Source organism: Sciurus vulgaris (assembly GCF_902686455.1).
Source record: "Sciurus vulgaris genome assembly, chromosome: 9".
Lineage (NCBI taxonomy): Eukaryota > Metazoa > Chordata > Mammalia > Rodentia > Sciuridae > Sciurus > Sciurus vulgaris.
Genome location: NC_136469.1, coordinates 138,274,414 through 138,301,807, shown reverse-complemented (window position 1 = coordinate 138,301,807; position 27,394 = coordinate 138,274,414).

Genomic DNA, 27,394 nt, shown 5'->3' with positions numbered 1-27,394 from the left:
ATGGGGAAAATAGAAATCAAACATTTCATTATGGCCTATGCCTCGCCCTTGCATAGGCTTGTTAGGCATGCAAGGCAAGAGACCATGCTCAGCTTAGGAGGAGCCAGCAGTCTCAGCTCCACATTGCAACTGCCTCTGGGAACTCAGTTCTTCCCGTTTCTCCAGCGGATGGGGTTAGCTAGAACAATAGTACCAGGTCACAGGACTAAAGCCAAAGCAGTGGGCTTTAAGTCTATCCTATATTTCTGATAAACTTAAGAGAAGCAGTTTCTGAGCTTCATTTGTGCTTTCTGAGAAATGGGACCAAGAATGGTGTTGGACTTTGCTCACAAAATTGTTGAGAGACCAGTGGAGACAATGCATCTTCCCACCCCTTCATTGGCTCATTCATTCATTCCCCAGTTAGTTAGCTCCCCCTCTATTCCAGAGCAAGTGGAAGAAAGTCTGTAGTCAAGAGCACAGAATGGCATCCTTGAGTTTGTGAAGAGGCCTACTTGTGAATGTACACAGGCAACCAGGGACAATGTGACAGAGTGGGAGTGGGAAGTGGTGCAGGAGCTCAGAAGATGGGGGAGTTTCCAGAGGAGTCAGCTGATGCTTTACAAGTGAGGTGGCATTGCAGCCGTTCTGGAAGGCAAGCCTAGTTTTCTCGAGTGAAGAAGCAAAAAGAAGTGCTTATTGCTATAAAGTGTTACACAGGTACAATACTTTTAAAAAACATGTTTGAATTTGGATAAGTGAATTAGCCTTCCCAGGGAATGGAAATGTGTTCTACATGTGATAATACATGTCTCCATGGAACGGTATATGCATGTGTGTATATGCTTGTGTGTACACAGCATGTGCGTGTGTGCTGTAGCATGATGAATTTCACCCCAGACTTGAGTCTTCTTTAATTCAAATTCTAGCTCTTCCTCTTACTGGCGTGAGAAAGTAGGACATTAATAATTTTTGTTGTCTTAGTTTCCTCAACTATAGACTTAAACCAGTGTCATGAAGATTCATGAGTTTATACACCCAAACTGCTTTTAGCGGTGTTTCTTGAACCTGCAATTAGCCCAGCAATCCTTGCAATGCTATCACTGTTACTATGAGTATTACAGAATGCGCATCTATAGAAACTCTGCGGCCTTGTGCGAGGCTGTGGGTATCATAACCACCAAAAGTGAGCTGGAGTCCAGGCCAATAGCAGTTACACTTTCTTCCTTAGTCACTTGACACCACCCTGAGCCACATGTTAACACAGCCTCACCCCAGAGCTGAGCAGCCCATGGCCTAGGCCAGCTGAGCCAAATGCCCTTAAACCACACGACAGGTTCCATGTGAACCCCTGCTCTGAACTGTCTTCCGGCTCTTCCATGAGTGAATAAATGCATCCACCAAGTTCTTTCTGCTGTGCTTGAGGAGTCCAGTCCACAGAACTCCAGGGAATGCCACTGGTGGAAGAGTCCAGTCCAGGAGAGCATGTTGTCTCACTTTCTATTCACAGGCAGGGAACTTGAGGACCACAGGAAGAGAAGGAGCGTTGCCTGAGGTCAGAGTTAATTAATGCAAGGGATAAATCCAGAACACAAATCTGCTGAGTCCCAGACTTATTCTCTTTCCATCCCCTTGTCCTGCTCTGGAATCACTATGCTGACAGTAACACGTAAACCCACCGTAACTCAAAAATGCGCCAGATTTACATAGTTGTATGTGTGGTGTGTGTGTGTTAATTTCAGTGCCAGGAAATACTATGTCACTGACGTTGGCTTTCAACCCAGTTCCACAGTCAGGAAGCCTGGATCCAGAGGCTAATAATGCACACATTAATAATAATAACAATGGTACTGAAAATTGTGTGTCAAGTATTATACATACATTGTTCAGTTGCTTTATCTTGACCGTAAACAAACCCCACCTTGGCAGGGAAGGAGAATTCCAGCCTCCTCCTGCTTTCCATGTGGGAATCATTCTGTTTCCCCAGGCCCAGGTCAAGGTCATCCCTCACGTGAAAATCATGCTTCTGCCCAGCTCAGAGAACAACCTATACGCACAGTGTCCCAACCTCCCGATAACTAGACGATGTACTAATGCTTACTAGTGACAGTGTGGGTGTGTGCATGCATGCACCATGTTTCCATTGCTAACTCTTGGAGCAAGTGACTTCGATCAGCCCTCAGCAGAGAGGCATGGTGTTAGGCCAGTAGAAATGTTTGTGCATTCAGGAAGGATGGTCATATATGGAGTGCCAAAGGCAGGCGTTATTGCAATACTGACTGCCACTCCTACACTTGTAATTTGCGACGCTTGTCAGAGAGGGAGGAGTGTGGATAGGAAGTCATGGATAGGACGTAGGTACTGTGCTCTAAGGGATGGGGATGTGGCTGAGTGGGAGAGCACTGGCTTAGCATGAGTGGGGCTGTCGTTCAGATCCCCAGCTCCATAACCAAACAAAACAAACAAGAATCAAAGAAACTCATAGAATCTTCTCTAGATAATTATCTTAGGGAAATTTGAAAGCAAATTGGGACAAATAATTGAATAAAGACTAATATGCATGTGTGGCATTGAGCCCAGGGGAAATTGTCTGATTAATAGGTTCATTTGGGAAGGATGAGGTCGACACATTGATTAGCATTCACTAGGCATCTAATAAAGTTTCCAAAATACAACTCTACCATTCCTCTTCTAGTCCTAGTAAAAGTCCCAAAGACCCAGCCCACTAATCAAGACAGAGGCTGTGAGTTTTGTTGCCTGGTCTTCCTGCTTCAGTCAGGACACATAAACATTGCAAAGCCTGTCACTTAACCTTCAAAAGAAAGCACACTTGGAACCTGTCCACTGCTCTCTCTTCTACAACTGTGCAGTACTGGGGATTGAACCTAGGGCCTTGTGCTTGCGAGACAAGCACTCTGCCTCTGCCATCTGAGCTAAATCCCAAGCCCAGTTCTGAGGCTTAATGAAGCATGCAGTTGGATAACAATCATCATGCTCAAGGAACAAAGCTGTTTCATTACCCTCCAAAATTCTCTTTTGCTGTCCCCTTTTTACTAGATCTGCCCACTTTCCATAAACCCCAATGGCCACCCATCTAGTCTCTGTTTCTATAAGCTGCCTTTGTTAAGATATCATACAATTCTACCATGTATTAGGTAATTTTAAAACTCTGGCTTTAATACATTTGAGAAAATGCGTTTGAGATGCATCCAATGAATGAATCAATTCATCCAATAAATTAGTGTTTCTCTTTTAATGACTGAGTAGTATTCCACATAGAAGTAGAATACATTTTCTTTATTTGAGGTAATACCAACTCAGGAAGATAATGAATAAGGCAGTTATATACTTTTGCTTACATTTTTTTTTAACGTGGAAGTATTTTTTTTTCTCTTTGGTAATTTCTTAGTAGTTCTATGAGACACATGTATGTTTTTCGCACACATACTATTGAACATTCTTTCTTTGTATAAATATTGATAGGTTGAATTATTCTGAAATGTATTCTATGTGTTCATTTGCCTTCTGTATGTATTCTTTTCAAATTTTTATCTGTGTTTTAACTGGACTGTTCATTTTCTAATAACTGAGTTTAAAAGCGTGTTATATGTTTTCTGTCTGGAATATGTGGTTTGAAAGCATCTTTTCTCCCCACACCCCCATATGAATTTTCATGGAACAGAAGTTGTAAGTTTGAATTAAATTTAATTTATCTTTTTCTTTTTGTTTTCTAGCTGTTCATGTCGTATCTAAGATGTTTTTGCTTTGCCTGAGACCAAAAATTTTTATAGGCTTTTTAATACCCCAATTCATGATCGATCAATGTTTAGTTATATTTTGTAAATGATTCATGATGCATGTCAAGGATTTTGTTTCTTTGGTTTTTTATTCTTTACTTTCTGGCAGAGGGGAATCATATAGTTTTTTAGTACTATTAGTATTTATTTTTAGCATCACCTTTTTAAAGTTTATTTCTTATTTTTATTTTTTACAGGCTGCATTTTGATTCATTGTACACAAATGGGGTGCATCATATCCTTTCTCTGTGCATAGATTAAAAATGACATTTGCCTATTTTGTTTCATCTTTTAGAAAAATTAAGTGATATTCATGTTGGATCTGTTCTTATTCTCTGTTTTGTTTCTTTGCTCTGTGTATTTTCCCTTTCCTTAATATGATTCTGTTTTAACTAGAGTTGACTCTCGAAACCAGGAAGGATGAGACCTTCAAATTTGCCGTTATTTTTAAAAATCATTTTTCTAATTTCAAGTCTTGGATTTTTCTAGATATGTTTTTAACCAACCTGTTGTGTTAACTGCAACAAAATTCCACTATAATTTTAATTTGGCTTTCATTAAGTCTATGGGTCAATTTTGACAGGACTGGCATCTAATAATGCTATTTTTCAACTTGTGGATCCAGTGTATCTCTGTACATAAGTCCACACTCATTCTTTTTATCAGTGCATTATAGCTTTCAGGAACAGATTCTGCACAGATGCCATTAGTTTCATACCTAAGTGTTTCATGGTGCTAGATGCTTCTTCAGTTTGGCTTTTGACCCACAAGTTAGTGGATCATTTCTTCTCCTTCCGTTCTTGGTATTGTTTATCATTGGCATTGTTTATTATTGTTCTTTTGTCTGGGTCTTTGTAAGGGATTATTCAATCTTTTGCTGTTATATGTGTATATAAGTTATATCTATTTCCTTATAATTCTTTTGCTAATTGATTTCATGATGAAAGAAGGTTGAGTTTTTCAAACATTTTATCTGCGTGTTTTGAGATGATTTTTTTGGTGCATAATTCTAATTTGACTTCAACCAGTGACTATTTCCTGTATTCTCAGGATAAATATTACTTGATAATGAAGGAGTTTTCATATTTCTGTGTTTGATTTATTAATAGTTTGTTCTACAGGATTCATAAGTTAAGTATACATTAGGAATATTGATAAGTAATATTCTTTAACATTTGAGTCAGATTTGGATCATTATAAATTTATAGAATGAACATAGACTATGTACATGCATTTGATTTTTCTGGAAGAATTTGAATTCTTTCCGAAATACTTGGCAGTAATCAAAAGTAAAGCAAAGTGGTCATTATGTCTTCACTTTGGTTGTTATTACACTAAGAATACAATTTGAAACTAGATATAAGATCATTCTGATTATCTATTTCTTGTTAGTGAGCTCTGTTTACCTATGTCTTAATGGAATTAAAATTTTTAAGATGATGAATTTATGGTGATAACAATGAATGGAATTATTACTGAATTTTGTTAATGTCTATGATCATTTCTTCTTCTTCCATTCTGAGTATTGATTATTTGGAACATCTTTCTTTTGCACTGATCACTTTGTTACATATATTTAATGAATTATTTTCATTACATCTCTGTTTTCTGATTTCATTGAAATTGATTTGTAATATTTTTCATTCATATATATATATATATATATATATATATATATATTTAGGGTTTTATTCTGCTCTTATGTCTCTGTTTTCTAAGGTGTTTTAATCAGCTTTTTGGCTGCTGTGACTAAAGGACTTGACCAGAAGAGCTCTAGAAGAGGAAAAGTTCATTTAAGGGCTCAGAGTGTCACAGGTCTCAGTCCATATACAGTCAGCTCCATCATGGTGGAAGAGTCTGCAGAAGACAGCAGCTCACATGATGATCAGCAAGCAAAGACTTCACTCTCCACACACAAAATATATGTCCCATAGCTACTACCCCGGCACAACCCACATGCCTCCAGTTCTCCCTCAATTAAGCCCATCAGGGATTATTTCTCTGATTATGTTAAGGATATCACCCAATCATTTTTCTTCCAAACCTTCTTACATTGTCTCACATGTGAGTTTTGGAGGATCCTCCCTCACATCCAAACCCTAATATAAGGTAGGTTATGAAATTTCCGATTTAAAACTATTATTTGTATTCTAATAGAAATATTTGATGCTTCAAATGTCTCCATAGCACTGCTTTCTTGGGTTACCAGAAGTTTTGATTTATTTTTAAATTTTCATTTCATCAAAATTATTTTCAACTTCACTTTCAAATTCTTGACTCTTCAAGTTTTTAGAAGTTCATTTAGTTTTCAAATATGTGTCCATTTTTAAGATACCTTTCTCGTAATGATTTCAATTTTAATTCTCTTTGGGTCAAAAGTCAATTTGGATGTTTTCTATCATTCTAATTTCGATAACTTTTTAAGTATCTCTCAATATGGTCTATCTTGAAAAATGTTTAATGTGCACACAAGAACTATCTGTACCCTGCTGCTGTTTGTTGGGGCCATTTGTAAGTATCAGGTATCTTGAGTTGTCGTTAGTGTTCAGTTCCTCTACATCTCTGCTGATTTTCTGACTACTTGTTCTGTAGCCTACTCAACAAGGAACGTTCGAGTCCATAATTAAAATTATTGGATTTGTTTACTTCTCTTTACATCTATCAGACGGTACTGATTAAGACTTTACAGATTAAAGTGTCTTGTCAGGTTCATATGCTCAAATTTTATGTGTTCTCCATAAATGACTGATGAATCAGTTTGCAATTCTCTTCTGTATCCTTGGCAAATTTTTCTATTCTACAGTGTACTTTTTCTCATATTTAATATTGCAATCCCAGTATTATTTTGATTAGTGTTGTTTTTACGGTATCACATTTTTCTTCTTCTATAGACTGAAGTTTGCATCCTCAGAAATTTATTTGTTGAACCCCAATCCCCAAGGGTACCATTAGGAGTTGGGTCCTTTCGGAGGGGATTAGGCTTCAGGACAGAGACTTGGGGAATAGAATTAGTGCCCTGATAACAGAGAGCCCAGGAAACCCTTTTCCTCCTCCTTTGAGGTCAGAAAGAGAAGGTACTCATCTGTGAACCAGAAAGACTCTCACCAAATATTACGTCTACTGAAGCATTCATCTTGAACAGCCTCCAGGATGGTTAGAAACAAACTTTTGGGGCTATGACATCAATGTTCTAAACATTTCTTCTATCTGTATCTGAATATTTAGTATTTTTGTACCCGATCCATCACTGGAACCTGCTTTTAAACCAAACCTGACAATCTATAACATGACTGACATTCCTGAATTTAGACTAAAACCACATTACTTTTCATATCAATATGGTTGGATGTGGGTCTGTGATTTTATCTTGGTTTGTTTGTCCTTTCTCAGCTTCATTTGTCCCTTCTCCCTTATCTACTTTCATTTTGAATATTGTAATTTTTAGCAATTTGTTTTTTGCTAAATCATTGTTTTTATTTTTTAAATTTATTCATTTTAATCATTTCTGTAAGTATTAAAACTCACTATCTGCATAAAATTATTTATCATTTCAAGAAAGATCCAAAGTCTTGGAAACAGACCAGTAACTCCATCCTTCCTCACCAGCTTGGATATTATAGTATAATGTGTATTATATCAATATTAGGTATCCCACCAAACAATGTTATCTTCTTTTGCCTTCAAGAATCAGACATGTTTCAAAGGATTTACACATAGATAAATATGATCATTTAGTTATAATTTCTGCTGTTTTCCTCTTGTTTCTGAAGCTCCAAGTTTCCTCCTGATATTATTTTACTACAATCTAAAGGAATTATTTCAGCATTTCTTTTCTTAGTTCAGTCTGCTGAAAATCAATTTTCTGAATTGCTCTGCATCTAAGACAGTTTTCATTTTATGGTCACTTTTTTTTTTTTTTTTTTTTTTAAGAAAACTTCCAGCTTGATATAGAATTCTGGGTGGATTCTTCTTTTTTTTTAGAAATTTAGATTGCTTTTCCACTCTTGTCTTTTATAGATTGTGATAAGAAATTTGTGGGTTTGAACCTTTGTGCCATTATATGTATTATGCCATATTTCTCTGGGTGTCTCAAATAATTGTTTCTTCATAACTTTGGAATCCTGATTATCATGGGCCTACGCATTGTTTCCTTTAAATTTATGACTGTGTTATTCAGGGCTCTTTAGAGGAACAAATTTGACAGATATATGAACGCATACACATATATACTCTCATATGTATATGAATATAAAAAGGAAATTTATTAGATTGTCTCACACAACCAGAAGCTGCATAGTCTCACATTAATAGTTTGCAGGTTGGATAGCTGGAAGAACCAGGAGTTTCTCAGTCCAAGAAGTTGAAGCCTCAGATTAAGAGGGACCGAATGCAGCCCCAGTCTGGGTCTGAAGTCCTGGAAACTCCCTGGAGAGTTGTTGGTCAGATTAGACTTTGGAGAGTGGAGCTGGACTCCGAGGTCCTAAGGGAATCATGGCAGAGACTGAGGCTCCTGCTGGAGAAGACTAAACTTGCAATTGCTCCTGCTTCCTTGTTCTCCCACCCTTTTGTTCCATCAAGTCCCCCAACTCCTTGAATTGTGCTGCCCATATTAGGCTGGGTCGCCCACTCAGTTTATTGTCCCGCATACCAATCATTCCTGGAAACACATTCACTGACACACCCAGAAACCTCTTGATCTTAGGTATCTCTTCATCCAATCAAGTTGACAGTTCAGATTAACTATTACAATGATGTTCAGGATTTCATGAGTTCCTCCAGTGTTCACATTTATATCTCTCATGACATGTAGGCAGATTTTTTTTTTTTTTTTCTGTTCGTTATTTGCTTAGAACTTTTCTGCACCCATCACTCCTTTCTGAGATGCCAGTGTGATTTGGTGCAGCTGTTGGGCCACAGCCATGATTTAGGACAATACAAAGTGCACCCTTGTGTGGCTGGATTCTCCAAGTCTTGCTGACCTTCCACATTCTTTCTGCTTTGTTGACTTTGCAGAATTTTCAGGTAGTTTGTGTGTGTGTGTGTGTGTGTGTGTGTGGTGGCGGTTGTTATATGAAGGCTTATTTGCACTCATTAGGAAACATTAACTGGGGTGAGTTTTCTCATTGCCCTGAGTTAGAAGGTTAGAAGTCATAATTTTTCATACAATAGTTTGAAGTCCCTTAGGGGGAAAATATGTGTATATATAAAATATATTTATATATCATGATATGAATATTATATAAATAATATATAATATATAATATATTATGATATAAATATTATATAAATAATATAATATATTTATATATTATGATATAAATATTATATTAGTAATATAATATATAATATATTTATATGTTGTTATATAAATATTATATAAATAATATAAGTATTATATATATATTTTATTCTCTGACTTAAAATTCTTCCACGATTTCTCTGCTATTTCTAATATATGTCCTTTTAATTTTTTAATGGGTCATTTTGCCAGCCCTTGTCTTTCTTAATCACCATACTGCAATTGAACAATCTTCTTCAAAGAAACAAACAAAAATATAGCAGGACACAGAATTTCCCGACCCATGGCCTTTTCACTTACTGCTTTCTTAATATGAATTTTTCCACTCACTTTTCCTCTCAGAGTTTTCCTTTCCATCACTCATGTCTTGAATCAATTGTCTTCCTCAGCCAGATTCTCTGGCCACTCGGCCTGATGTTACAGCTTTAATTTTGCTTTACCACACCCCAGTATATTTTCTGTGCTAGCCTTCTTGGAGACCATACCCTTACCACACATGGGGTTTATCTTTCTGTGCTTTCCTCTTAGATATCTCCTGCTCTGTGATAAAAGCTACCATGAGCCAGGTACTTACCATCTTGCTCCCCAGGGGGATACGGTGCCTCATCCACATCAACAGTGGAGCCTGACCCATTATACATGTTCACAAAACAAATAATACACAAGAGAGGACCGTGGAGAAGCTCAAGTTGCTGAAGTTGTCTTATGTCTTGCGTGCAGAAGAAAAGGTTCTCTCTTTCACATCAGGAAGGCAGGGTTTGCTGTACGAACAACCTGGGCTAGTAATGTTCCTCTCTAGAGATGATGCCAAGCTGATCCTAAAAAATCTGTGGTTGGGCCCAGGCATGGGGGCTGATCATACAATCCTTGGATTTCTGATCATCATTTGAGAGAATCATTCTAAGTACAGTCACTAACCATGGTAGGGGGAGCTTCACTATACATGTATATACATTTTTTGTGTGTGCCTCTGAATGTGCATGCATTATATAAATGTTATAGGCTGAATTTTATCCTCCTACCAAATTCATATGTGGAAGCCCAAATGAACGGTCCATCAGAATATGAGTGCTCTGGGAATAGAACCTTTAAAGAGGTGATTAAATTTAAGTGAGGTCACATAGATAGGCCCTATTCCAATCCAAAGGATGTACTTATAAAAATTAGAGAGCGGAACACAAAAAGAGAGACACAGAGGTGGAGTCTACAGAATGATACCCACGTAAAGGGAGAAAAGAAACAGGGCAGCTACGTACAAGCCAGAGAGAGGGGCTTCATAGGAAACAAGCTGCCTGCTCCTCAACCTTGGACTCGCAGTCTCCAGAAGTGTGATAGAATGATTGTCTGTTGTTTAGAAACTCCTAGGCTGTGCTATTTTGTTATAGTAGCCACAGCAAACTACAGCAGATTTTAGTACCAAGAAGGATCATACTGCTATAGAAGTACTAAAAAATGTGGAAGCTTCTTTGAAAGAGCGTAATGGACAGAGATTGGAAAAGCGATGAGGTTCATGTTAGAAAAAACCCAGAGTGTCTTGAAGAGTGAAGAGTCTGTAGGAATCTGGACATTGAAAAGGTCATTTTGGTGATGTCTCAGAAGAAAATGAGGAAAATATTATTGGAAAGAGAAGGAGGGTGATTTTTGCTATAAACGGGCAAAGAACTTAGCTGAACTGTGTTCTAGTGTTTTACAGAAAGTAGAAATTGTAAGTAGCAAACTTTGAGACTTAGCAGAGGATATTTCTTGTCAAAGTGTCAAGGGCTTGGCTTGGTTGCTTCTTGCTGCTCAGAGTAAAATGGGAGAGAAGAGAGATAAATTGATGGAAATGTTAAGAAAAGAGGAGTCCGAACTTCATGACATGAAAATTATTAGACTATGTTCTGAAAAAATGATGGATTTTGTCCTTGGAAAGAACATCAAGACTGTGACTGGAAAATAATTTGATAAAGGGTGAGTATAGTGACACAGAGATCATCTTGGGCATCTCTTTGGAAGCCAGGGGTAGAGATGGGGTTTCTGCAGCAGAAATGCCACCAACTTGAACTGAAGGGAACAGATGGGGTGAAGTATAGGAAGACTGTCCTGTTTGTGTGATTCTACAGGACAAGCTAGAGAAACTGTCTTTTGCAAATGTGCCTCAAGAAAAGGGCAGCATAAACCCAAGGGTGAAGTTATTTCCCACTGATTTCCAGAATTTTGGGCTACCTCCTCTGGAGACACATGGACCCAGGACTCTGAGAAATAACTGTGCTCCTTGAGCTGCATGGTCTGTGACATTTTGTGTGGCGGCCCCTGGTACAGTGAGAGTGACCTTACATGGAAATGGGGCATTGGCAGATGTCGGTGAATTAAGAGATGCGATGAGATCATATACTGATCTTGTTGGCTTTGAGTCCAACAAGAGTGTTTCTCCAAGAGAAGGAATAAAAGGTCTCAGAGACTCAGGGATGAAGTCCAGGTGAAGATAGAATTGGAGTTAGGCATTGTGTCACCACAGACAAGGAATGCAAACAGCCCAAAGCTGGAAGTACCCGGCAGCTTTTTATTCTCTTCCCTGAGAAGCTGTGAAGAATGTGCTTTCTCTTGATTTTGTACTTCTGATCTCCAGAACTATGTGAAAAAAGATTTCTGTTGTTTTAACCCACCCTCTTTGAGGTAATGTGTCATGGCAGCCCTAGAGAACAAAGCCACATCGTCTGAGGTTACACAGCCTGCAATGTAGATAGCAGTTCTGGTCCTAGTCTGTCTGATATCACGGCCTTGTTCTCCCCGCTGTATGGCACATCTGCAGGTTTAGCTGTTATAACCCAGATCTGGAAGCAATCTCCTAGGTTTCTTGGAGGGTCAGATGTTGAACCACAGGGATCATTTCTCATTTTTATCACTTTTACATATGCATTGGTAATTTTGTGTCATGCACAGTGCTGAACAGAATGAGCAAAACAAATCAAAGACATGGTTTTTAGTTTTTTTCTCATGGTTCTACCAGACTGGTGGTGAGAACGTATCACAAGTAAATCTTGTGATAAACATGCCACTGTCAATAATGATGTCAATGTCAATCATGTCGACACTCTAAGGTGAAAGAGTGAAACAATGAGAATGATAGAACGCATGAGACTGTGGATGGCAAAGTTCGACTCAAGCAGGGTTTATCTCCTATACTGTGAAGAGTTTTAGATTCATCTTTCAGTCCCAAATTAGCCTTCGATTAGAAGGTGGCTTGACCTAATAGTTTAAATTGAGATTGGTTTGTTAGAGGGTGTGCTGGAGGCACAGGTTAAGAATCATTTATTTTTTATTTTATTAGGGACTAGAAAGAGGAGAATCAAATAGCCGGCCCTTAAACTATGTAGGCATTTCCAAGCGGGAGTTGTGTCAGCTGTGGATGAGCGACGCTTAATGACATTCCAGTGGACAGCTTTTCAGAGTGAAAACCTGAAGCAAAGGAGCAGCAACACCGCTGTCAGAGCTCTAGGATGCCCTTGGGATGCCCCGGGGTAGGCGGAATCTTGCTGCTTTCAGAACTCTCTTCCTCACAGTTGCCAGAGCAATCTTTCTAAAGCAGAAATGTCACCAGGCTTCACCACTGATTAAAACTTCTGGCTGCCCACCCACTGTCTCTGCGCAGAGTCTAGTGCCTGTGCCGGACACAGAAGGACCTCGTGAGATTGTTTTTGCTCCTTTCTTCAGCCACTCTGCTGCTGCCCATGTAAGTTCCACTCCAGCAAAGTGAGGGGTGGGGGTTTTGCAATTACCCCTTTCTAAATGTCTACATGTGCACCTGGGCGTGTGCATGCACCCACATATGCACCCACACGAACACACGCACGTGTGCACACACACACACAAGCCTCTCCTGGCTGCCTCCTCCTGAGTGTCCTGTGTCATTGCCACCCCCAGTGTTGGCCTCTATCCGATTCAGACTCACTGTGCTACAATTGCTGCTAACATTATCTTTCTCTTCCTAAAATGATAAAATTCTCAATAATTTCTTTCATATTTTACCAACCACTTGCAATATAAGTGGGGAAAGCAATGATATGTGATTTCTGAGATATGCCCTCAGAATACAGGAGGCCTGGTGCTCCACCCATGAGCCCTGGATCGCCAAGTCAGTGTGAAGCCATTTAGTCTTATTTATTTGGAAACCAGCTCCAGATGACAGCAGCCTCAAGGCTAGTAAAGGCCAAGCCTCAAGGCTTGACCCTAGTAAAGTCCAGCAGAAGAATTCCTTCCTAAAACAGCCTGAATTGTTGTGCATTTTGACACAGTAAAGTGCCAATGTTTGTACCTTCATCTGAGAAAATGTCAGCATTACATTATTTTAATTTGAGAGCTGTATTCCATAGCAGGTTTCTTCAGAGTCTTTAGAACAAGCCTCCTGAGGTTTAAATGCCAACTCTTCTTCCAACACAGCTATGTGACCTTGGGTAAGTTATTTCATCTCTCTATGCTCTGGTTTTATATATTTTCATCTCAAATGTAGGTTGAATTTAATATTCACCTCTCCTAGTGTGGATATAAGAGTCAAACACACATGCGCTACCACTTATGTATGTACACAGGTGCACACACATAGATGCACATACACACATGTGTATTTGATGTTTTTCCAGGTATGTATGTATGTATGTACACTCTATTATGAATGTGTTTCTTATTCGTATTACTATTATCAATAAAGTCTTAAATGTCTTAAAGAAAGAGGGAGGCATTAAAATACATTGAATCAACTTCGATTCTGATAATAGGTCATGTTGAAACAATTTGTTCTGATACACATCATTTTGTGGCAAGTTTCTCGATTCTATAAAATTTACCTTCTTTATAAGAAATCAAATAAAGCAAATATATTGTGTGCCATTTTCACATGTCTAGTCAATATATCCAAGTGTTAGACTGTTGTCCAGGTAGCTTTGGACCAACCCAGTTCGCCCCTCTTTCCTTGCTGACAGTTTCCAAGAATAACTGAAATGTGCTAGAATGCAGCATCCTGAGATGGGACAGAACTGCTCGAAACAGCCAGGGCCTCATTCCAGCCCTCCTAGGACACGAATCATCCTGTGATAGAGACAAATTGCCCAGGACAGGGAAGCTTTTTCCTTTCTCCTCTGGTGACAGCCTGTCTTTTAAAGCTTTGCCAGGTGAGCCACATTTCCTGGGCCTACAGCAAGACCTCAGGAGGGTTGCCTCACCTGTGCCCAAGCCAGGCAGTGCAGCCAACACCCATGCACTGTGCCCTGAGGGACTGGCCTATAGTGGACGCCATGTCCCTGTTACCCACTACAATTAGTGAAGTCCCTTTGTGTAACTTGTCACACACGACTATGCTCTGGCTCCCTGGACTCAGGTCAGTGGGGAAGCAGTGTGTGGTCAACCCACTTCATAGGAGATGGTAGTATTTACAAGCAAATGTGTGCACAGTGTTGTCTTCATTTATTCCGAGTATTAGTTCCCAGACCTCATAAGAAGATGTGATTAAAGCACATTTTTTTTTCCAAATTGTGTCACTTGATCCTTGCTACATCTCTGTAAGGTGGGCAGTGCATGAATCTATACATTCATTATACAAATGAGAAAACCATTGCTCAGACATTTGGTGTGATTCTGAATACACAATCTGATAGTAGTAAAACTGGAATCAGAAAGTACCTCTCCTGACGACAAAGTTTATACACCTTTGTATCCACCAATCTGCTTAAAATAAACTTCTCCTTCCTGCAGTGTTGACGAATTTAGAATCTAGGTACTAGAGCCTGTATTTAATATTTTTAATCTTTATCTGATTTTGCATTATTCAGAATGCAAATTATATGTTATCCAATCCAATGAAAACTCAGGACCAACCAACTGAAGCACATTAATATGACAGCAACTCAAAGTCAGAATATTTAAGAACCATAATAAATCTTAGACCAGTGTTCTCAAACTTTATGAACATTGAAATCACCTGAATAATTGTCATACATGCAACCCAGACCTCTATTCCCTGAGATTCTGGTTCAGGACACATAATGTGAGGTCATCAAATATATATTTTTTTTCTGTCAAGTTCCCAGACAGCACTTAGTTTGCTGATCCTGGGACTTCTTTGTAAGAATCATTGTCTTAGAAAAAAATTAGGTCAGTTTGATCATTTCAAAAACAAGAAAATTAATAAGGAACCAGATTGAGAATTAAGACAAGTATTGATGCTACCTGGCGAATGGACTCTGACCTGAAAGGATGTGGACACAGGAACCTGCTGAGGAGCTCAGAAGGCACACGAGAACAGAGCAGGTGAATGCAGAGGGACCGGACAGAATGAGAGCTTGAACTGCAGGGACTTTTCAACAAAGGGGAAGCCTGAGGAAGGTTCTGGAACTGCCTTGGACCTTCAGCATAGTCTCCAGGGAGGGGTGGGCTGTGCCTTTGTACTCCCCTTCTAAGCTCACATTGACCAGTCATCAGTTGCAGTGTGCTCCTGGAATGGACTCGTGGCGTCTGGAAGTGAGTGCTGGCCTTCCTCAGGGGATGGGAGGGAGGAGAATGCATCTCAGCTCTCAGTGCCATCAGAACAAGGCCTTGAAGTCCCCTTCCCGTCGGACCCCAGGAAGAGCACAGCAGCGGGCCCTGAATGTTCCAGCAGCTGGTGTGTCTGTGTCGCTGACTGAATTGAGCTCTGAACACTGAATCTCAGCCAGCTTCCCACTCTACCATGTTTAAACCATGGGGTACTGGAGCACTCGATAGGTCGCTCTGGTCTGTTTTCTGATGTGCCAGCCATGATGACCCTATGCTTTTTTCAAAAGGAATTATCTCCAACTTGTATTCATCAAAGGAAAGTGATGGTCAGTAGATGGTTCTGCTAGTGTGTCAATCAGTTATTTCAGGCTACACAGAAGTTATCCTAGGTTTAGCACTGTCAGGGATGAACACTGCTTACCTCATGTTTTCTGGGGTTCAAGAATCCATGACAGGTTTAGATAGGTACTTCCAGACTTCAGGACTATATACCATCACAGTCAAGGTGTTGACCAGGTGTCCAGGTCAGGACTGGAGTTGAAGCCTCCAACCCATGTGGCTTTTAGCAGGAGGTCTCAGTTTCTCACTATTCAAGCATTTCTGAGATGCAGGGACTGGCTGTGCTGGAGAAAAAGAACTAAGAGAGCAAGAAGGAAGCTGGCATGTTTCTTCATGTCCTCACCACAGAAGTCAAACTCTATCATCTCCACAATCTCACTGGCTATATGGCGAGAGACACCTTGAAGGCTGGCAGTGAATAGTACTTATGAAGGTGCACCCTAGAGGCCCGGGGACATTGACAGTCATTCCATGTAAGACATCTTCTCCTTCCCCAAGCTATCTAGTTATGGATAGAAAGGAAGAAATCTTGGGTCAAAGAACCCAGGCATCAAGAACTAAAGACAAACTAATTCAGAGGGAACCACTCTCAGTGGAGGATTCTGCTGCACATTGAACCCAAAATTCAAATTATTAGAAAAAAATATCAATTCACATTGAATCTGCTCTTCTCTTTGAATTTTAAATTTCAAAGGAAGAATTTTTCTTCTTCCATTTTTACTAGTTTTTTGATGAAACTAAGTCATGTACATATAGTTATATATATTTACCAGCAGGAAAAACTATTAAGAAAAAGAAACAACTTAGGTCTAATTTTACCTGCTGGTGAGTTCTCAAGGAAATTTTCTCCAACAAAAATATCAGCATCAATATTGAAGATCAACTCTTGCTGAGTGTACTTGTTTCATCTTTTCTGTTGTAATAAGGAGCATCCTTTAATTTATGGTAAAGAGAAAGCCTTAGTTTTTTTTAAAAAAAAAGACATAATTTCAGAAAGAGGAAAAACAGTGTATATAAAAAAGCTATTTACCCCATTAATCATTTTTATTAAGAATCTTCTTGTACTAAAACGAACAGCCTGTTATGTGAGAAAAGGCTAAACATCTAAATCTTGCTTTAATGGTGATAAAACATATTATTCATATTAACAACCCTTAGGTTATTTTTATGTGCATATAATGCTTGCACTGATCTGCTTTCAGGACATAATAATCCAGATTTCCCTCTCAGTAAGGCCTCTTATTCATTTAAATTTACTACATACATTTAGAAATATGTATCAGCAGTGAAGGAAACCTAAATTTCCAGTTACAGTACTGAAAACATGAGTCTAAATTAGAGGAAAGCCAGATTCAAAGGTGGCTGTAATGACAGTGCCTAGCTACTATGGCAGAAGCACCAGGCAGAGTCCTGAGTTCAAGTCAGAAGTCCACAGTTCAAGTTTCTCCCTTTGGTGACCTTGGAGAGGACATCTGAACCTTGGTAGTCATTGATTTCTTATTTAAAGTAGAGCTTTTATGTCTATTTGACCCGACTACATTGAGTACTACCTGTGGAGATGAAGCGTTCAGGGGAAGTATATATGTGACCAATTTATTCATGAAACACAAGATTTCTTCACAACAGTCCCAGTCCTTTCACTGAGATCTGGTAAGCGTCCATTGTCAGGGATTTAAGGCCACAGCAGGGAAGGAGTCAGTGTATGTGCAGTGCGGAGAGTGCAGTTATAGGGAACAATGGAGATTCTGGAAAATGTCCAGAGTCTTGGAACAAAATTTGACTGGATTCATGACAGGGGAAATAAGGGGTCAAAGAAAGTACAGATAGAGTTCATGGGCTCCAAACATGCTTGGGAGGACCAGGGAAGACCCAAGACCCGTTCCAGAAGTATAGGAGGATATACCAATAGTACTGTGTACAAACAAAACTTCATCAGACTGGGGAGAATGATTTCATTCGAGCTGCCGGATGTAAAGCTTCCCAGCTACAAATGATGAGAAACTGGCCCAAGAGAGAATGTACAGGTAGCTATCTGTAGACACAAAGAATAAAGGCCACTGAGGCAGAATGTTGAACTCACACTTAATTAAAATAGGAAAAGAGATAAATAACAGGAGGTCTAAGAAGAAGAGTCCATTTGCACAAAGTCAGTTAAAGTATGAAGGCATATATGGCAGTTCTTCCATGAGCATGGCCTCCAGCGGTGTGTTCAATCCATCCTCCCCTGAAATGTTGACAGAAAAATCGAGGGCAGGTACTTTCATTATCGCCAGCTAAATGAGGAAGTGTAGGTTTTCTGACATGAAACACACAGGAAACACACAATCAGAAGTTCTCAAGCAGTTAATTGAATTCAGTCTTAAAATTCCATATTATTCAAATATTCTACAGCTTGAAAAGGTTCATCTTAGAGTTTAATTTTGTTGAGCAGATAAAACTAGTGACGATATCACTATGGAACACACTGCCTACACCTAATGTCAGTCACATCCAAGGTTATTTTTCAGAAAAGACTCATCACTTATAATCATTCAAAAGAGTAAGTTTTACCAACATGCCCACTAGTCAATGTGATGTCCCGAAAATGACAATTATCACAACTATGTCTTGTGTGTGCATATTTCACAAAGCTTCTAAAGAGCAATTATGTTATTTAATTAAAGCTATAGAGCTATTACTATCCTTGTGTTTTAAATGAGAACATTTAAACTTAAATTATATATTAACTGTATATACAAATATATAGTTATATATGGAAATTATATTTATATACCCACATATACAGAAGTGTATATATATAATATATATATCCATATTCTACATACTTAAGATAAGAGTGATGTGACAGTCTTAGTTCAAATTTTTTTTGCTTGTTTTCAGTATAACTGTTACAAATGTTTAAGTAGTGAATGTGGAATGGAATACTATGATGTATGCAGACAAGAACATTTGACGTTCTCACACAATTGGGTAACTGGGCCATCATTGTTTTTTCTAAACTACATGCCAACTTCAAGATATATTTTAAGGATTAAACAAAACAGACAAAGTAATTTGTCTAAAATACAGCATGAACACAGTTGCGCAACTAATGCTAATTTTCAAAGTACATGTTCATTTATCATTTTTTTAAAAATTTATTTATATTTTACCAGGTATGCACTGGGGAGAACATCACAATGAAGAAGACAGGCATCTGACTTTGAATTTGGCTAGACAAATCTAACTCAAACAAATTTCTACAGTGTATTATACAAATAAATTTAAATTTAATTTTACATCTATAAAATGGAATTACCTAAACTCTCTTAATCACAAGTTTGTTTGATTACTCAATAAGTTAATGCAGAAAAACTAAAAGGTGCCCGACATAGATTAATTGATGAATGTTTGGTACTATACTAATGCAAGAGTTGCTGAGTGAAATTAAATGAGATAGCTTAGATGGTAGAATTACTTTGTGTGAGTTGAGTCTAGATTTGAAAGTGGATGTACTGCCATACACCAGCAAGATGGCAGACTAAGAGTTTCTAGCCCTCACCCATTCAGAGGAATATTGATTTGCACTACTATTCATGAGTGAAAATTATTTTACAAGAGTTAAGACATCCAGGTAAGAAATGAAAGCATCTGAGTATCACAGAAAAATTTTAAAAAGACACATTAATGAAGGAAGAATATTTTACATTACCCTGTCACTCCTCACCAAGCTTGAACAGACAGAGTGACAAAGACACTTTATGCAATGTAGAAGGAGAATGAAATGAACATCCCTCCTTGTTGCAGACCTTGTTGCAGCAGTCATAACGCCAGGAATGTTGGCATCAGACCAGTCTCAGGGCCCCAGGCTATATATTTGTTCCTGTCTACCAAGAATTCAGGTCAGTCCTACTGACATAGGCTCTAAACCATCTTCAATGGCAGGTTGTCCTTGTATGTCCAGGTTCCAAGACTTCTCCTTAAGTCCTAAGGACCAAGACTGTCTCAGCATGGGTCACCTTTCAGGAATCACACTCAAGAATTCGCCCTATGCTAGGTAATCCACTGTGCGTTCAGGTTTAAGACCAACACCCATCCTTGCCAGCTTCCATGAACCCAGGCTTAGGGTGTGCACATATGTACTATTTCAGGCCCACAATTAGACCCTTGTGCTATTCGGGTCTTTCAAACTCAGGAAACAGGTACTCACTACAGATTCAAATACCAAGCTTATTACATAGCCTCAAGCTCTAGGCCCACATACATGGACCCAGATACCAAGCCTGCTCCACAGACCCAGGCACCATGCCAAATCAACTGAGCACTCTAGCAATAAGTCCAGCTGCAAACTGGTATGGTTTTTTCTTGTCAAAACTCATCTGTGAAAACCAAGAGAGGTGCATAACTCCTTGATTGTTAACACACAAAATTAATGACATAGGGATCACAAACAAAAATGTAAACATGATCATCACTGAAAGGCAATAGAACACGAGTAACCAGTACTAAAGAACTGGAGCTCTCCACACTTGCTTTTCCTCCTCCTCGCTCTCCACTCTCCCTAGTGTGCGCCCTTTCTCTTTCCTTTCTCTTTTCCTCTCATTTTCTCTCTTACCCTGCAGGGAGACACTCTGTTTGTTTAATAAATTCCCTTATGTGATTTCCCGTGTCCGGCGTGGTTTCGTGGGAATTCCTTACAATGGTGCCGTGACTCGGATGGGATCTTCCACTGTCTCTTAAGCGAGTGGAACCCCATCCGACGCCCCAGCGCCCCTGGACACGGCCCCACCTTCCATTCTGCCCGGACGCTCTGCTCTGCATTCATCACCAGACTTCAGGTTGGTGAGTCCTCTAGGCCGGTTCCCCTAGGCCGATTTAGAGTTACGGCAGGCCCTACAGTCAGTCTTATCTGCTGGGTGGACTCCTGATTTTATGGTGGAGATTCTCTCAGGATTGAGGCTCATCTCGTGCTCATGCACTTGTACTCGAAAACCCTGATATCAGGTCCTCCACTCTTCTCGGCTTTTGCCCGGCACACACATTGGTGCTTGTGTGACGACACAATCAATGTGCTGCCCCTCATCTCCAGCCCAGTACTCTGGCCTCGGGACGCTCTGGCCACAGACTCAGCTGTATCAGTCCCCACCGTGGAATCTGGGTCCTCCAATCTGGCAGACTCCACCCTGGGAAACCTTCGACTGACCCCCGGTACTTAAAGCCATCAGAATCCGTTTGTGTAATGGCACACAGCTTCCGTGAGCGAGTGGGCTGATGGAAAGGGATTCCTTATGTTCCAGTCTCTTCTTTCTTGCTTCTTAGCTCTTCCTGCAGGCTCAGGCGCCACCAGACCCTGCTTCTCCATCTTCCCCTGCTTCCCCATGTAATATAAGCAGCCCCATTCCCCACAAGTAGTGGGAGATAATTGTTTAACAATTTTCTGCATCCAAACCTAAATTAATTGCTCACCAGGAAAAAGAGTTAAAAGGACCTAAGCATCAAGTTTCTGCTAGAACATTTTAGCCCCTTTCAGATTCAGATCTCAGATAAGTCTTACATTGAAATGTAAACAGAAGAAGGCTCAGTGGGAGACCAGTCTCAAACCCAAAGAATAAAAGTGTCCATTTTAAATTTCTCTTGGGCTACAACTCAGAATACTTTTCTCCCTTTCACCTTTTCTCTCCTTCTCATTTTCTCATGCTTTAATTAATGACCATGATCATTTTTTTCTAAGACTTTTGTTTTTCTTAAATGCTATATTTTTGAGCTCACAATTTTGATCCTACATACCTAGGTTAATAATTTTTGATCAGTTCTTTTTATCCAACTCTAGAGGTATTTTTGAACATCAGTTACATTGCAATGGAGATAAGCATTACAAGGCCTTTGCTTTTGTGTTAAATATAAGCACACATAAAAATTAAAATTTTAAAAATGGATCCAAATATTTTTAATTCACGTGATTTAAAGAGGTTCAATTTAAATTGGGCAAACTAAAAGAAGTAAAATGTCTTTAAAATTAACTCACAAGTCTCTAGGTGTTCACACTAATAAAATATTGATGTTTATAAAATGTCTAACATCAATTTTTCTATGACTTTTCTTCAACAGGAAAGAGACAGCAAATACTGTTGGTACACTTGTCTGATATGTTAGTTTTTTTACAATAAGATGAGTGAATTAGAGTCGACATGTATGGGATTACTCAAATGAGTTTGTTAGAGACATCTAATTAATTTACAAAGATATTCCATGGAGTAACATACTTAAAAACATTATTCTTTGTATATTAAATGTGTTCATATTTTCCAGGTATACAAGCCTTTAAAGCAGAAAATTTATCAAGCTGCTATTCTCCAAATTAAACTTGTCTGTAGGTAAACCTATCATTTAATGTTCTATTATGGAACCTGTCATCGAATAGGGTATATGTAAAATTTGTTAAATGTATTTCTAAAAGTTATTGAGAGCCTTATTTGTTTAAAGGTTAAGCATGAAAGCATTTTACCACTTTGCCACACAAAAGAAAACTTAAAAGCTCTCTCAGCCTTTCTTTAATTCATGTTTTAGATATAATGTTAAATTGTGTAAACTAATGTTCATATAGACTCAGGAGTCAATATATGTAAACTTCTTAAAGATTGCTGACATAACTCTTTAAATCTGCATTTCCATCAGAGAACAGAGCTAAAAGCCCCACCTTACCTGAGATAAGGCTCTGCCTCACAACCCTGCTGCATATTAGAATGACTCTAAAAAGCACCCATCCCCAGATGCCTTTACAACCTGCTCTTCCCCAACTGGACTTCTACCATGGACCCCTCAATTGACCCAATTTCTAAAAAGGGAACTCCAAACTGCTTGCCCCACGCAGCCCCTTTCCAGCTCAAGGAAACCAGATAGGTCATTACCCGCTTTCCCTACAGCAGTGAAGGAGTTCCTAGAATTAGAGGGGCAAATGAAGTCAGAACTGGGGACAGGCAGTTAGTGTAGAAATAGGGGATCAGTCAAATTGAGTTAATGAAGTCCACGAAAACCATCTGCCTTTGGAAGTCTGGAAGGAGAATGGACTTTTTACATCTCACCCGCAAAATCAGCCCCAGTCATTTAGGCAGGAAGGAGAGAGAAGGCTTCGGAAAGAACTGGAGAGCAAAAGATTTTCTTATGAAAACAGAAATGGGGGAATGTAATGTATAAAGCTGCTCCTCCGCCCATTCCGTTGAGGTCATTTTCCCCGCCTCTCAACCACTTGTCAATCTGTGAACATCCTAGCTAGCTATTGGTTCATCAGTCAGATTGTAAGTATCCTTCTCCATATTGGTCCCGTTAGCCCGGCGGAATTCAACCGCCATCTTTCCTCTCTTGCTTCTCTCTCCTACACACTTGCTTTTCCTCCTCCTCGCTTTCCACTCTCTCTAGCATGTGCTCTTTCTCTTTCCCTCTCATTTTCTCTCTTAGCCTGCAGGGAGACACTCTGTTTGCTTAATAAATTCCTTATGTGAAAAAAAAAAAAAAAAAAAAGCATTGGAGCTCTACAAACTACCTGACAAAGAGTTCAAAATAATCAGTTTGAAGAAGTTCAGTGAACCCAAGAAGAAGAGGGAAGAGGGAGAAGAGGAAAGAAGAAGAACAGGAAAGCATGCAGTTTGATGACCAAAAGAGTTAAGGAAAATAATACATGAAAAAAATAGAAATCAAACCCTGAGATAGAAACCACAGAAAGAATCAAATGGAAATTCTGGAACTAAAAAACAAAATGACTGAGCTGAACAATTCCACAGAGAGCTTCAACAGCAGACTCAGAGAGAAGAGAGAATAAATGAAACTGAAGAAAGGTCATCTGAAATTGTTTAATTAGAGGAACCCCAAGACAAAAGATTGAAAAAGAGTGAAGAAAGCCTTTTTAAGTCATGGCACAGCATAAAGTGAACTGATTTATGCATTATGCTAACTTAAGAACTCATAGAGATATGAAGAGGAGGGAAAATCTTACGTAAAGAAATAATAATTGAAAATTCCCCAAATCTAAGTAGAGAAATGAACAACCAGATCTTTGGGGGTTCCAAAAGCCTCAAGTAGATTAATATAAATAAATCTTCACTTAAATACCTTATACTTTTATTTTTCACAGTGAAAGACAAGGAAAGAATTATTAAGTCAGAAAGAGAAAAACGAATAATCACAGTAAGGGAATATTTATAAGACTTTCAGGATTTATCAGCAAAAACCTGTAGATTAGGAGAAATTGGGATGATATATTCAAGTCTCAAAAATCAAAACAAAATGAAACAAAGAACAACTTTAACAAAGAGTACTATATCCAGCAAAGCTCTTCTTTAAAAATAAAGGAGAGATATACTTTTTTTCAGACAAACAAAAGCAGCAAGAGTTTATCACCACTAGATCTGACTTGAAAGACATTTTGAAGGAAGTTCTTCAAGTTGAAGCAAAAGAACAACATGAAAACATGAACAAATAAAACTATAAAGGTAAGAATATATTGAATTCAGAATATTCCAGCAGTGCAATGGTGGTATGTAAATCACTTTTAACTCTTACATCAAAGTTCAAAATAAAATGTTTTTAATAACTACATAAAATACCTATAATAATTTGTTGACTGATAGCTCTCTATGGAATATGTAGTATTTAAATATACAATATTTTTTTTGAAATAAATAACAAAATTATAAGGTGTAGTTAATATGTAGAGTTTGGGTATGTAAAAAGATTGTCATCAACTTAAAGTAGACCATTATAACTATCAGATGTCATATTTAAGTCTCATGGTGACCACAATGAAAATAAAAATAGAAATATGACAGGTAAAGAGAAAAGAATAAAGGCATATTACAACAAAAACTTTTCAAATCAAAGAACAAAGTAGTTTGAAAATTACAATAAACAAATTGCCAATAGCAAGTTGTTACCTATTAATAATTACTTGAAAGGTGAATCGATTAAATTTTTTAACAAAATAATAATAATAATAATAATTCCTAACCATAGATTGCTTACAGGATACTCACTGTATTAAGAATACATAAAGGCTAAAAGGAAGAAGTGGATAAAAGAGTAAGGGTAAATATAGTTATGTCAGACCAAAATAGACATGCCAATTATGTCTCAGTAAATCTGGGGAAAAAAAGGAAGTGGTTCTACTAGCCTGAGACTTGTGTCATGAAGCAATGCAGTTATTCTTTCATAGCCCATGCCTCGTCCATACCTAAATGTTCTGTAGAAGAAGCACCGTAATGCACAGAAACTCTCTAAAGGAGAGACAGTCATCACCCACAAGCAATTGGGGGCACCAGTTAGGTACTGAGCACTGTGCATGTAACCTTTCATCCAAAGGGAAACAAGATAAAATTTATTTTTAAAGAGTTCTTAGTCCAATAGTTGGAGTATCATGAAAACAGTTGTAAGGTGGTGTTGCATGTTCTCTCGAGGTGTTGTAGAAACTGCCATTTGTCCTTCTCAAAAATATCTGACCATAAACAATTTCAAAATGTCAGTCTAATACATGAAACACAAACTGGGTCAGTGGAGCGCTCTGATGGAGATATGACTAATATTATTTGTTTTTCCCGCACACACTTATAGAAAACACTACTGGGAACCACAGATGAGGACTGAATGAATTGGAAGTGAGGAAAACAAGATTTGTTGACACTACATTGTATTCTAACTCTCTCCTACAGGTGCAAAGTGATCCATTTCCACTCGGCTTAGTCAGCTAACCTCTGTGGACACACGGAGAGACAGGAGAATATACATACCCATGTGTGCGTGAGGGGGTGTGTGTGTGCGCACCATGCGTGAGAAAGAGAGAGATTCAGGGCTGAGGTTCCTGTAGCAACAAAAGCTCATAAAAGGGGAAGTTCCTAGTGATGTTGCTTCTAGTGAGAACTGCTTGCATGTTGATTAATTTGTTTTATAAAGGGACTATTTTTGAAAACTGCTTGAGGATTCAAAGGAAATGTAAATGAGTGCTTGAAAATAACTGACTGGGAAAGAAGAAAGGTGGAAGGCGTATTATTCTATTTTATGGTTGTTGATATGAATGCTAGGTGTCTCTCTGCATCCTGATAGCCTGCCGCTGTAAGGGAGTTTGAATAGCTTTACAATGATCTATTCTCACATCAATATGGGATTGAGGGAGTTTTGTTCATTAAATGTTTATTTATTCAATATTGAAATCCATGGGGACACAACGCATATGCCTAAACAAGAGCATGTATCTTAGAGATTTAGCGATTTAGGCCGAAAAAAGATGTTTGTATAAGGAAGACAGCATTTAACATTTAGAGAAAACTAGGCACCAAGCCAGGATGTGTAGAATTTAACCATTAACACCAATTAAGGGACAGTAACCAACAGTTGGCAAACACTACCAGGTGTCAGTGTGGCATGGGGAGTTAGCTCATTCAAACTCAGGCTAATGACACCGCTGGTTACCTTGACAAGTCCCGCTTCCTCAGGTGTCGAAGTCTAACACCAGAGAAGCACGCCAAGGCAAGTGTGGAGTAGAGAGTAAGAAGATTTATTAAAGAAAAGTAGAACAGACCTCCAGGGCAGAAGAAGGGGACCCAAAGGGGGATGGATGGGATGAGTAACTCTTGTCCTTTTTATAGGTTTTATTCTCCTGATCTTTTCCCCTTATCTCTTTCCTTCCTGCCTATATGACTAGGCCCAGTTTTGCAGTTGAGATGCAAAAAGTGAGAAGCGAATGGCAGGGGGAGGGCCAAAGCGATCCAGGCAGGTAAGGTCCCAGGGCATTAATTAGCAACTCTGCCAGTAGTCCTCCATAAGGGCAGATAGATTTGGTAGTCAATGGGCTCCGGAGATCCTTGACATTTCATTCTCCCAGGGGCAGTCTCCAATTTCCAGGGGCAGATGGCTCTCATGGCTTCTATTTCCCTAATTTGACCCAATTCCCTATTTCTACGCTAACTGCCTGTCCCCAACTCTGGCTTCATGAGTAGTCTCCAGCAAGGATGCTCAGGATTCAGGTCATGTCTGTTTTGGAGCCTGAGGCATAGGGTGGAGCCCTTTATCAACTGTTAGTTCAGTGAGGAAAGGAGTGAATGAGTCAATGACAGGGTAGCTGAAAGATGAATTTCTGCAAGATGAAGTCAACAGAGGCTGGAAGGGAAGCCTGTTAAAACTTTACTGCCTGGCTTAGTCCAGTTGAATTGCTCTAACACAATGCCATAGACAGAGTTATTAATGAAGAACAGAGAGTGACTTACCTCTCACAGTTCTGGAGGCAAGGGGCCCAAGGTCATGACGCCAGCAGCTTTGGTGTTCCATGAGGCCTGCTTCCCACTTCAGAGGCCCATCTTCTTGCTGTATCCTCAAAAAGTGCAGCAAACTTCTGAAGTTTTCCTTTTTCCTCTTAGAAACAAAGTGCAGAAGGTGGCATAACTCTTCCAAGGTCATTCAAGTAGTTTGGAAGTACCTAGTTCATGATGGTATTCTAATATCCATAAAACAG